Source organism: Gastrolobium bilobum, unplaced genomic scaffold, assembly GCF_033153095.1.
Source record: "Gastrolobium bilobum isolate Gb01-03AN ecotype WA unplaced genomic scaffold, APGP_CSIRO_Gbil_v1 utg4904, whole genome shotgun sequence".
Lineage (NCBI taxonomy): Eukaryota > Viridiplantae > Streptophyta > Magnoliopsida > Fabales > Fabaceae > Gastrolobium > Gastrolobium bilobum.
The window spans coordinates 53,216-66,903 of NW_026895085.1; positions in this window are offsets into that span (position 1 = coordinate 53,216).

Sequence of the window (13,688 nt, forward strand, 5' to 3'; positions counted from 1 at the left end):
GAAGACTTGGTCTTGGACTTGGACTTTGATTCTGACTTTGATCTTTCTGATTCTGCACAAATGATTGACTTGGATGATTTGTTGTATGTAGTTGATAACACTTCATAGCTGTTAATTCACACATTGGTCTAGCAGGTGAAGTGTTGCCAACACCAACCTTAAGAGTGACTGTTTAGTTATATTGTGTAGTTTTAAATGGGATTCAAATTTAATTCTGTTCATATCTGCCTGTATTTTACAGCACAATGATTAGTCTGATCAACATCAAAAACACTTTTTGTGAATGATTGAACAACTTTATGTGAAAAGATGATTAGTTTAATGTGGATGGAAAACTTAGCTGTCAAATTTTTTTGTGAATGAAAGGGGTAAAATTGTTCTATTTACAAGCTTCAACAAATGCTTGTAGTGGTACCTACATATAATTGACCTATGAAGGATCATCAACTTGAATCAAACTCAAGACCATTTAGTATAAATTATCAACAAGCATGGTTTGCAACTCACTGAACAGAATGAAGACATATCCATTATTGCATGTACAAAATAATATATTTTAAAGATAATTGTCATTATCGTGTAATAGCTCAAGGATTTAGTGAATATAGTGAAGTTTTGCTAAAGCTGGAATTTTCATTGACTAACGCACCAGTTAGATTTTGAAACGTACCATCTTAGATTCAGTAATGATACTTAAGTACTTGAACTGAAGGAAGAGTTTAAAGATGAGGGTAAAAAAAAAAAAATCTGTTGTGGATTTTAATTTAATATGCCTTTTAGCTAGGTTCTCACTTACTAGAAAATCAGCATAAAAGAAAGGGATTCTGACCTGTGGTACATATTTGGTAACTGCCATAATTACCTGCATTGTGCTAGATGAAATATAATTTCTTAAGTTAGAAATGGAATATAACAAAATATTGATATTTAATGGCATATGATGACAAATGATTTTTAATGGCATATGATGTATGTTCGTGTCGAAGGTATGCGTCAATTCAAACACGACGCACCAACCCAAAATTTTACCTTAAACACAAGATATTACATTTTCTACTCACTTAAGATATGTATCATAATGTTTCTATTATTATTATTTTCAATTTTTAATCTATAAATATGTTTAATAAATCAACTTATTTTTTCTATTCGAGAAAATAAACCAATAACTCAAGAAAAAAATTGCAAAAAAAAATTAATTAATTTTTATTTATTTATTTATTCTCATGCACATTATTTACCAAATACATATATTGCATAACTACGATGCACGGACACGGACACGTGACACGTGACACGGGACACGACACGACACGACACGCCGACACGTTAATTTTAAAAAATGTCATATTTCGACACGTTGCGACACATTTTGATATTAAATAAAAATTTTAATATATATAATATAATTTATATTTAATACATATAAAAGTCCATTATAAGTCATATAATCAATCAAATATTTAAATTTCACAACATAAATATAAATATAAATAATTTTTTGTACTTTGTTAATTTTTTATGTCAAATTTCATAACAGAAAAAATTAATTTATAAATTATTTCTTTTATATTTAATTAAAAAATAGAATTAAGATTAAAAAAAAAAAAAACGTGTCCGAGCGTTGACCGCGTGTCCGAAATAGTTGACTGCGTGTCGAAAAAACGTGTCAGTGTCCAAGAGTTGACCGCGTGTCCCCAAATGTTGACCGCGTGTCGGACGCGTGTCCGAGCGTGTCGGAGCGTGTCCGTGTCGTACACGTAAATTTTCAACAAAACAATGTGTCCGTGCTATTGAGTTGTATAATGTATGATCACAATTAAAAAACTAGAAAAAAATCTCTCTATTTATTAAACTAGCACATCCGGGAATGTGCGTATTATCAAATATATATTTTATCTAAAAATTCTTCATAAAAAAAGAAATTATTTATCTCTATATATTGATAAATGAGTTCCTATCATCAAAAGATTCAAAACCTTTCATGCTGCTATGAAACGTAGGATATTTCAAAACTCGTTTATACTAAGTCTATTGGTCTTTTCAAATCTGACCTGCTATTAGGTACCTCAATTAATTTCCTCACATATTATTTTCCAATTCCTTTTATTTCTATTTAAAGTCTCTCAAGGTTGTTTTCTTTTTCCCACATCTTTTTAACAAATTGAAATGGAAAAAAGAAATCTCAGTCGCTCTCCATTGTGTTTTCACAATTGTCCATAAACAATATTTTCTGTTGTGGACATCCCAACAACTATGGAGATTCTAAGGACAATAGATGATTGTGTTCACTCGTGCATGCCAGGCCCTGTTGACACATGAAATGAGTTTTTGCTCTATATGTTGAATATACACAACGTCAGACATATTCTGCTTCAAATTAGAACATTAAATTTACCATGTGAAAGATATTGTTCATTATTTATTTTTTTGGATTTGTAAAGTATATTGTATTTTTTGCCCGGTCTCCCTGGATGTATTTATCCACTTGATGTAATTAAATATAGATGTATATGCCAAGAGTGGATTTATATATGAGAAATCATACTCTTATGTTGCATGAAATTAATTTCTCATGTTGTACTCACGTCAAAAAATATGCCTCTTTTTTTCTTTTTAAAAATTTGGTTTGTCTCACTTTGTTTTTCTGTCAACATGAGAGAATTTATCTCATACTATGTGAGAGAAGTAATTCCCTTTATATATTGTTTTATTTGCTGTCACATCTTGATTATCAAGATGGTCAATTTTCACTTAAGGCCCAAAAAACTAAATTGTCTCACAAATTATAAGTAAGAAATACTCGATGAAAGCTCAATAGTGGTAAGGTTTTAACTTCGGTCAAATTTTGTAAGTCAAACACATTTAGCTCTGGAAATTTTAAGGTATGTGGTTTACGTATTGATTGATACAAACTTGCATTGCACTATCTTTTGCTTTATATCTTAATATTTTTATTCATTTGATCTATTTTTAGCTAGTTTTACTTGAATTTTTAATATTTTTACATTCGTTATATATTGTATGGTCTTGTTTGAATTTTCAGGTGTAATTCAAATAAAAAAATCATGGAGATAATCAAGTAATTTTTATCCTTATCAAAAAATGGAGTAGAGAGCTAAAAAAACTATAACATTAAATTTATATATATACAAAAGGAGTAGTAGACCTAATCCGTAAAGAAGAAGAGAAGACTAAAGAGAAAGAGAGCCATTATCATGGAAAGATCGTATAAGGGAAGCATACATTTAGCGTAAGAAAGGAAGTTACGAGTCAAGCATATCTTTGATATTACATACTCCCTTATTAACAATAGGAAAAGATGGGATGTAGGTGTCAATAATCATAAAAAGGTGGGTAAAATTGTTTATATGACTTTTTAGCAAATTTAATAAAAGATGTACCCATCTTCTAGTACTGAAGATATTCTCGAAAGCTACGACAAAGATTCAAGATCAATGCCAATGCCAAGAAGGATATCAAACCTAATCTACTTTTATCTTTATGATTCTACACAAATGATGACTTGGATGATCTGTTGTATGTAGTTGATAACATTTCGTAGCTGTTAATTCACACATTGGTCTAGCAGGTGAAGTGTTGTCAACACCAACCTTAAAAGAGTGACTGTTTAGTTGTATTGTGCAGTTGTAAATGAGATTCAAATTTAATTCTGTTCATAATTGTCTGTATTTTACAGCACAATGATTAGTCTGATCAACATCAACACTTTTTGTGAATGATTGAACAAGGTTATTTGAAAAGAATGACGAGTGTAATGTGGATGGAAAGTTTAGCTTTCTAAAAATTTTGTGAATGATAATGAAGTGTCAATTACAAGCATAAATGTTCATAGATTATTCAATATGTTAATGTTTGTGAATACCTTTTCCTAAAGAAGTCCATAGAGTCTTGGGGCTTTGCATAAGTTATATCACGATGTAGGCATTAACTGAACTTGATGAAGATATTAAAATAAATATATACAAGGAAATTGTGATTCATAGATCTCTGAGCAATGGTTTTCCGTATGATGGATTGGAAATTTTATGATAACTTATCATAGGAGGAGCTTTTAACGAACCCATTCCTAGCAGCATTTGCCTCTGAATTGCAGTTTTCTAGAAGGAAACTAGATATCTAGAAGTCACATGCAAACATAAGATTTAAGACAAAAAAAAGAAAAGGAAACAAACAAATTTTTCCATTATCGGCATGTTAAAGTAGTGTGGATGAAAGAACCAAGTAGCAATTGCCAGAAATACTAGTAGAAAAAAGTTTAACATTGCTCCAATTGAAAACACAATCAAATGCTTAAGGATACCCTACATAGAAGAAACCACCTAAATTTTGGAATATCGATTTATTAGTAAAATAATAAATAAAAAGCTTAAATTGACTCACTTGATTAAATGACAATGGGCCGTTATATTCCTATAAAGCTAGAGCTACCTAATTGATCTCAATACCACAACAATAAAAGTCAAGTATGATTAAATTATTGACTTAAAAATATAGATTGGATATTGTAGATTGTTTACTTCAATAACCAACATGCTCACTTATCAACTACCAACTTCATATTCAATGAATAAGGGTGTAAATAGGTGAAGCGTTTTATCAAGAGCTTAGTGTTTAAAATAAAATAAATTCAGATGTTAAAGAAAGTCAAAAAAATTTCAATGGAAATTACATGTGAAATCAAAATTATTGTTACTAGAATTCTTGTAACTTTATTTCTAGAACGGTAGCTTGCTTCACAATTGTTATAAAGACGACATCAAATAATATTATCAAACTAAGATACTTGGTCAATCGATCACCGGTTCAACTAGTAAGTCATTAGTTCAATCGCTTGAATTAAATATATATAATAAAATATAATAAATATATAATTAGAAGAATTACAGCTAATAAATAGAGTTAGTCTAATGATAAGTGTTTAGGTATAATAGCCCTAACCTAATGAATTAGCAAATAGCATGTAATTAAATAATTGAGCATGTTTTAGTGAGTAAAATTAAGTATAAGGCTTAATGAAATGAATCTGAGTCACTTTGGAGTTAAAAAGTGTACTCAGTGAAAATTAAGGGGTATAAATGGGTACTGGTGAAAGTGCCCAAAATATAAAAACAAAAATAGTAATATTCCTAGAATAATATTCCAGACTTTTGGGTAAAGTTTGGTAATTAATGGAGTTGAGTAGATAGACGAACCAATACCCGCTTAAAGCCACTTAACCTATGTTAAGTGACTAAAAGCCAAAATGAGCCCCAAACCCCCCATTTTCCCGTCGCCAGGAGAAAGAAGAAGAAGGAGAAAGGAGGGAGAAGGAAGGGAGGAAGAGAGAGAGCAAATCTTAACCGATTGGAGTGATTCAAAAGCCTAAATCGCTTAGAATCTCCTCCTCTTTCATAATCCTAGCTTTGTTTTGAGTGGGGAGCATTGTGGAGAGAGATATTGCCTCTAAAAAATTCGGCCATTTGAGAGATTTTGGAGTTTTGGGAAGTTCTACCTCCATGGGAGCTTGAGGAACGCTCCTTGCTTGGTTATGCAACCATTGGTGGTAAGATTCTACCCCTTGAACCTTATTTTCATGGAAAATTGCATGAGTTAGGGTTCAATGAATAATGAATTGGGGTTTTGATGAAATGTTGTTAAATTAGCTATGTTCTAGGAAGAATGGAGCTTAGAGCATGTTATGGAAAATGCTAAGAATGTCATTTAATCGGTGAAAATGAGCTTAGATAGCTAAATGAGTATATTTGGAAAAGGGCAAGAATATGACACTTAGATATTGGATTTCTTGCATTGTTGATAAATGGTATGGCTTGGTTGATTGATGATTGTGTCCTAATGATGTCTAGGATTGAGACATTTGGACCGACCGTGAGTGATCAACCGCTTGAGCAAGCTATGGAGCTTGAGTAGCTCATTGGAATTGGTAAGCTCATACTTGTGTTGTGTTTTGAATTGAATAGTTGATGGTTGATTGTGAAATACTCTTGGATGCAATGTGTTGATTGCATTACACCATGTGTAGGTGTTGGTTTTGGAGTAGAGTATTGTTGACATTGGTGGTGAACTAAGGGTGCTGAAGCTTTGAGGTAAGCCTTCGGACCTTGGGTGTAATTCCCTTGACTGTTCCACCAAGCCCTGAAAGGGTAGAGGTTGTGATTGTGTATATAAATGCAATAAAATAGTGTAATGCTTTGTTATACGTATGTGTATGCATTTGGTGTGGCATAGGATGGTGTTTCCCTATGTTGTATGTTGCATGACGATGCGTAAATCATACTTGGTAGTTAGCTGGCCAGTAGGACTATTTGCATCTGAGTTTCCTTAGGACAGCTTGAGAGCTCGAGGGATTTCTCCTGGAGATGTATTGCACTTTGCATAGATATGTATTTACTGCATTATTATTGTTATTGCTATTACACTGATATGGAACTGTGGGGTGGAGAGATGCTCCAAGGACCCCTGGTTTACTGGATATATTCGTATATCTCACCCCGTGTTGTGGGGACCCCCTTTCAGGTAAGGATGCTGCAGGAGCCTCTGGTGGCAAGTGGCCATATCTGGATTAGCATATGCATGAAATGTGGCATTTCTTTTGAGATTATACATGTTGTTTTGTAGCTCACATGTATAGAATTGTAATTAATAGGCAATGCTAGATTTATGATTTGTATATAGGAATGGACTTAGCCTATGCTCATGCCTTTGGTCATCTCTTTTGTTGATGGGAGCCAAGGGAATGATCATAGTGTTTTGTAAGCTAAGTTCCATGATTTGTAATGGATATATACTGTAAATGATGCCTACTTGAAATTCAATATATGCATGCTTGTTATGTATTGAGTTATTGAATTGGTTGGGCTGAGAATCAATTAGGTACCTTTTATTTAAATTGGGAAACGTTGAGAAAACAAAGGTTATGCTGCCCAAATTCTAGCTAAATCTCATGAGGAGAGGTTGGATGAGTGCTAGGATTTAGTTTTGGGGCATGGACAATTGGGGTTTGGAATGGGGATGCATCTTCCCCTAGACTTGGACTTGAAAAATGTGGGAATTGGAATTCCCTGGCAGCGCGCTTCAGCGCCCAGGAGCGCGCTCAAGCGCCCTGCTGCCCCTGTGAGTGCCAATGCATTCGGCCTCCTCGCGCTGGAACGCCCAAAGTGGGGGCTTAAGCGCCCAGGAATACGCGCTGGAGCGCCCTGGCTTGCGCTTAAGCGCCCTTCGCTGCAGAAAGAAGGGATGCTTACTGTCTCCTCGAGTTTTAGCGGCCAGAGTGGGGCTGAAGCGCTCAGGGTTGCGCGCTTGAGCGCCCTGGTCCGCGCTTGAGCGCCCTTAGCCACTGAAGGAGGAGATGCTTCTGTCTCTGCGCGCTAAAACGTCCCAACGGGAGCTTAAGCGCCCAGGATAGCGCGTTTGAGCGCCCTAATGCGCGCTGAAGCGCCCATTCACACTGAAATACCTGATGCTTCCTGCCTCCGTGCGCTTAAGCGCCCAGATGGAGGCTTTAGCGCCCGATAACGCGCGCTAGAGCGCTCGGTAGCGCGCTGAAGCGCGCGAGGCCTGTGACCAACACTCTCTTGTGTTGCTTCCGATTGTCATAACTTGGGCTACAGTGCTCCGATTTGAGCGCGGTTTGAAGCCACAGGTAGCTAATGAAGAAATCTACCATGTAGTAGAAGTTGTGAAATAAATAGGAAGTAAATTAATGGTTTAAAAATGGAATAAGATCATGATGTTAAGCTTAATTTATCTGATTCCGCAAGGTAATACGGTTATGATCACGAAAATAGGTATTATAAATTCCGCATGTTTTAAAATGAAAAATTTATCCAGATTTTAATTGAACCCATGTGATTGTAACTGTGCTTAATATCATAATGAGATGTTAACAAACCGGTTCTAGAACGGGGTGTTACATTAGGTGTTTCATCAGTAGAGGGCCTTTGACCTGGTACTTCTTTTTAATTTGTGAAGTCACTAACTAGGAGTCACTGAAGATTTTAACCTTCTTAGCCCCATATTCTTTAGCCTGCATTAATCCATTTACTAGGGCTTCATATTCTACTTGGTATTTCGAAGTCAGAAAGCCTAGGTTTAAGGAGTGTTCTATGGCCACCCCTTCTAGACTTTCAAGTATAATCTTAGCTCCACTTCCTTTGTCATTGGAGGATCCATCTACATAGACTCTCCATAAATCTTCTTCCTTTTATATTTCTGCATGGGCTGAGGTGAGCTCCATTATGAAGTCGGCTAAATCTTGTGACTTGATGGCCTGCCGGTTTTCATATATTATGTCATATTCAGAAATTGTGTTAATTATACTCTTGCAATAAAAAGGTGAAAGTTTGATTTCTTTCTTATATACTAAATTAAATTTTTTATTTTTATAGTGATTAAATTTTTATAATTTTTTTTACAGAATGATAGAGGTCATTTTATTTTTATTTAAATTTAAAATTTAAATTCTTTTGTATTAATTATACATTTTTATATAATTTTTTTCTCTTTTAATTTATGATTTTTATACATTTTTTTAAATTCGTTATACATGTATATTTAAAATGTTTATGTTAAATATTTTTTTAAAAACATACTTGTATGTAAATATTTTCTCTTTTTTAGCTAAAATTTTGATACATTTTCTTTTAAAGTATAAATACGTCATTTCTTTTTTATTTAAATTTAAATTTTAAATTATTTTTTATCAACTATACATATATTTTATAATTTTAAATAGATTTTTTGTTTAATCTATAATTTTATATTAAATTTCAAATTTCATATATATATATATATATATATATATATATATATATATGGGACATGTTATATTTACAAGCTTTTTTTTTACAAACTCTTACAAACTACACTAAGTACGATCGGTCATACTTTAATCATGCAGTGTACGACCGGTCGTACTTAGTGTAATTTGCAAAAAAAGTTTGTAAATGGATCCTATCTATCTATATATATATATATATATATATCTTTTTCTCATTACAGATACATTAAATGCTAAACTCTTTTTTCACTTATCAAGTTCAAAATTCAAATTTAGAAAATTCAAATTTTAAATATTAAATAATTTTCCACCCAATAGACATAATAATTAATATTACTAATGGGTTTAATAATTTTCTATGCATAGAAGGATGTGCACATTCTCCAAGTAATAATTTCTAGTTTTCATTTACGACATAAGAATTTGTATTTTTTTTACTCTTACATCAAAGGACCTAATCATCATCTTAATTCATTATATAGGTCACTTATTGGCTCCGCTAGGGTGGTGAACAGTTAAACATACCAGACGGGGCAAGACTACCTAACCCATTTTTATATTATGAGAAAATGTGAAATATACAAAAGAGAAACTAACAAGGGGAAGAATATACAAATGCTTAAAATAAAAGCTTTAAGAAGACATGGTAGTACCTTAGGAAAGGAGAAGGATTTCCCTTTCGGAAATCCCCGAAAGACTTCTAAAGGAACTGAGAGAGTAAGAGTGAACTTATGTTTTCAGAAAATAAAATACTTTTATTGCAAACAGAGAAGGATTACAGACACATTATGGATGTTTACAACTGAGCACTTGCATACTTCACTCGATACATTTTACAACTGAATACAATACTACAACTATTTATAGACCCGGACTTGAGACACAGAATTAAAATATAATACAGAATCTCTCATTTTCTGAGTCGGGTGCTCCTTGGGCCCCATCGTCACTTCAGATTTAAAAGTAGGATTCTAGACAAAACCAATTTTTTTTTAAAAGAAAAACCCAATATTTCATAACCCTGCCGACACTAGTAATTACATAATAGCCTGCCGACATTCACTATTTAGGATTCCCTTAATACATTATGTGGTTATAATTGCTGCTGACACTTGCTTTTCTTCTAACAAGATTCCCATAGGGTCTGATGCCTAGACTCTGCCCTCTATGTTCTATCTTCCAATTGTGTCTATGGAGGCTCCATAAATTGGTGAAGATATGTCTTCTTCTTTTTTATCTTTTTCAGATTCTACTAGCTGTCTGATCTCCTTTTGTGCGTTCAATATCTCTTATATTTTTCTTTTTAATATTTCTAAAGTACTTTCTTCTTGGCTTTTTGGCAAAGCCATAGCCTTTAACGGATGTGTTTTTTCATGAACAAGCACTATTTGAGCTTGTGAAGGCATGGTACCTGCTTCTATGCTAGCTTCTTGATTGCTCAGAAGGGAGCAACTACCTATCTCACCCGTTTTGTGGCCGGGAAACCATAAAAGTTTTGCTGGAAATTATTTACTTCTTGTTGTAATGTAAATATCTGTTTGAGAAGTCTCTCTCTCTCTTCATTAAGATTTCTGACTGTTTTAGCTAGGATTTCACAATGGTCACAAAATACAACTTTTGTCTGGCTACTGGAGGCTTTAAGATAGGGTAATGGTTCAGTAAAATTTCTAAGAGAAGGATGAACATGAAATTTAGGACCTATGAAGGATCTTGCAGCAGAATAAGCTTCTTCTATTGTATGAAAACCTTTATACTTTGGATTTTTAAAAAATTTGGTGGACTCTACAACATCTACCCAAGAATTAAAGACTCCGAGATTATTTCCTTCAAATACAACATAAAAACGAAACTTTTCTTGATTTAAATTAAAAGTATATCCTAAAGCATTCATAGCTACTATAAAATGTTTTCTATCTTTAGGTTCTTTATTAAATGAAACCCATAAATTGTCTAAAATGCATTTCTGTTCCAAAGTAAAAGTTTGTCCTGCTAATGGTCTGAAAGATACATTAGAACTGGGATATATTTGAAGATTAACATTACCAAAATTTAAACTGTTTGTGGCTGGTATTATAGTTTTATGTTCTACTGATCTCTGATAAAGATTCTAGTCTAGGATACGCTGTTGTTGTTCTTCATAATACATAATTGCTCTAGGATGGTTTCCTGGTCTCATCTGAAAAGTGTAATCAAGAATTAGTTATAGCTCTAGATAGATAATCAGCTATATAATTATCTCCTCCTTTAATATGTTCAATATTAATTTTGATACCCATATTGAGGGTATTATGCACAGATGAATTTTCATCTGTTAATTTTGACTGCTGACGCAGTAACAGTCAGTAGAATAGCTTCAAGTTAGCAAATTATAGTTAGAGAGCTAATCTAATGATATAAACATCATGAATGAGGTTAGGATATGATTTGATGAAGATTGGTATCCATATTGGGGTATTTTTGAAAAGTCACTTCTGCCGGGTATTTTGTACTGCTGTAGTAGCAGCCGGTAGAATCCCAGAACGGGAAAAAGATGAGAAAATGGAAATAAAGACCAATATATGCCTAACAAGTCTTAGTTAGACCAAAAATGTTAAAGTTAAGAAGATTATGAAATCCGGGTACAGTTAAGAACACTGGTAAAGACTGCAATGCAATTAAACAACTGTTAGTAGATCTATGATCTACTAATCAAATTTTTAAGTTATGACCATGATAATTAGACAAAAGTAATGTTAAGTACTTAAAGTTAGAGTCTTGGATACTTCCGGGTAAAAATTTGACGATGGTTCAGATAAAAATTACACCGGGTTTCACTAAAGGACGAATGGTCACTTAATGACATGGCACCCCTCATTAGGGCACCACCCTCCCTTGGCTGATCAGTTTTGGCAGCGCCTCTTTCCCCTTCCTCTCTCTAAAATTCAATTTTTGAATTTGCTCTCACTTCTATCTAGAATTCCTCCACCAAAACCTCTCCAAACCACTAAACCACCTTCATCAAACTTACTCCTCTCACTCTCCTCTTCACAACCATACCATTTTCATGGTGTGAATCAAAAAATTTGTGTCCCTCACCACCATATACAGCCACGGTTTTGTGAGGATGAAGGCCATGGAGTTGTGTTTTCTAAACTCTCTTGAAGAACCAAACTTGTTTACTTAGTTCTTGTGATTTGTGGGTAAGTTCTCTTGGTTGTTTCATGAAAAATCTCATTTTTCCTCTTGTGTTCTTGAGCCTAAATCATGAGCATGTTCATGAAGGTGAGGTCTTGCTTAAAGAAGGGTTCTTGGTGGAAAAAGGTGGAGCCTTGAGCTAAAGGAGGAACCTTGAAGATGTAAGCTTCCATTTGAGTAAAATAACTCAAAAAGCCTTCCCTTTTTGCCTTTGGAGCCACAGTTTTTGTAACACCCCGCAGTACTCCGGTTGTTAACATACACGATATTTAACATTCACAGCGGAAGACTTTATTTGAAAAGGGATAAAGCGTCTTATAAAAATACGACTAAACTTTTTCCAAAACATTTTATAAAAACATTTCTAAAAATGTTCACGTGAGATACTGCGAAAGCGCAAATCTAATAATACATCTACTAATTAATCCCATGAGTCAGTATTAGTGGCCATTGACCATCAAGATATGGCATCAAGTGTCATTCTTGACGGAGTCTCACGGACAGCATAACGTTTGTATTTCGGATAACTGGGAACATGGTTCTACACATATAGTTAACCTGATTAATACAATAATTTAAACAGATAGCTTGCAATTCCCACACGGAACTGCAATCCCCTCAATGGGTCAATACAAACAATAAGGCTCCATGCCCAAATTAACTGAATACATGCATCAAGTCTATATTAATTCAAAGTATAAAAGCATCAATAAATAATCCATGGCTCTAAGGATACAATCATGAGCCTAAATAAATACATACAATAATCTCCATAAAATAATTAAGCATGGTAACAAGTTTACATGCCAACATCAAGTCTAAACGTAATATAAAATCATCAGCTGCATCAAGTCTGTATGTCTGTATTATATGCTTTATATCTGACTTGTCATGCAGGAAGTGGGCTCAGGGGATTAGAGGATCCTCTATGAACCTTGAGCTTACTGAGATGTTATCTCATCCCGTTTGGGAACATCATTTCAGGTACCCAGAGTAGTGGTGACACTTCTAGGGGCAAGGCCCCCGCAGTGGAGTAGTGGATGATGCAGCTGATATTTTATATTATGTTTAGTTTTTATGACGGCATGTGGATTTGTTAACATGCTTTGTTATTGTATTGAGATTGTGATATGGATTTATTTAGGCTCATGATTGTATCCTTTGAGCCATGGATTATTTACTGAGGTTATGTTTTAGGTTTAACATAGATTTGATGTATGCATTCAGTTAATTTGGGCATGGAGCCTTATTGTGTGTATTGACCCATTGAGGGGATTGCAGTCCGCGTGAGACTTGCAAGCTATCTGTTTAAATTATTGTATCAATCAGGTTAATTGTATGTGTGGGACCATGTTCCCAGTTATCCGTAATTCAGCCGTTATGCTGTCCGTGAGACTTCGTCAGGAATGACACTTGATGTCATATCTTGATGGTCAACGGCCACTAATACTGGCTAATGAGATTAATTAGTAGATGTATGTTTTAGATTTACGCTTTCGCAGTATCTCACATGAACGTTTTTAGAAATATTTTCATAAATTGTTTTGAAAAAAGTTTACTCGTATTTTTATAAGACGCTTTATTCCTTTTTCAAATAAAGTCTTTCGTTGTGTATGCTAAATATCATGATTTTAACAATCAGAGTACTACGGGGTGTTACATATTTAAACATGTTCATCTAATAGAAGAACAACTTGAGAATATGAAGAAGTTA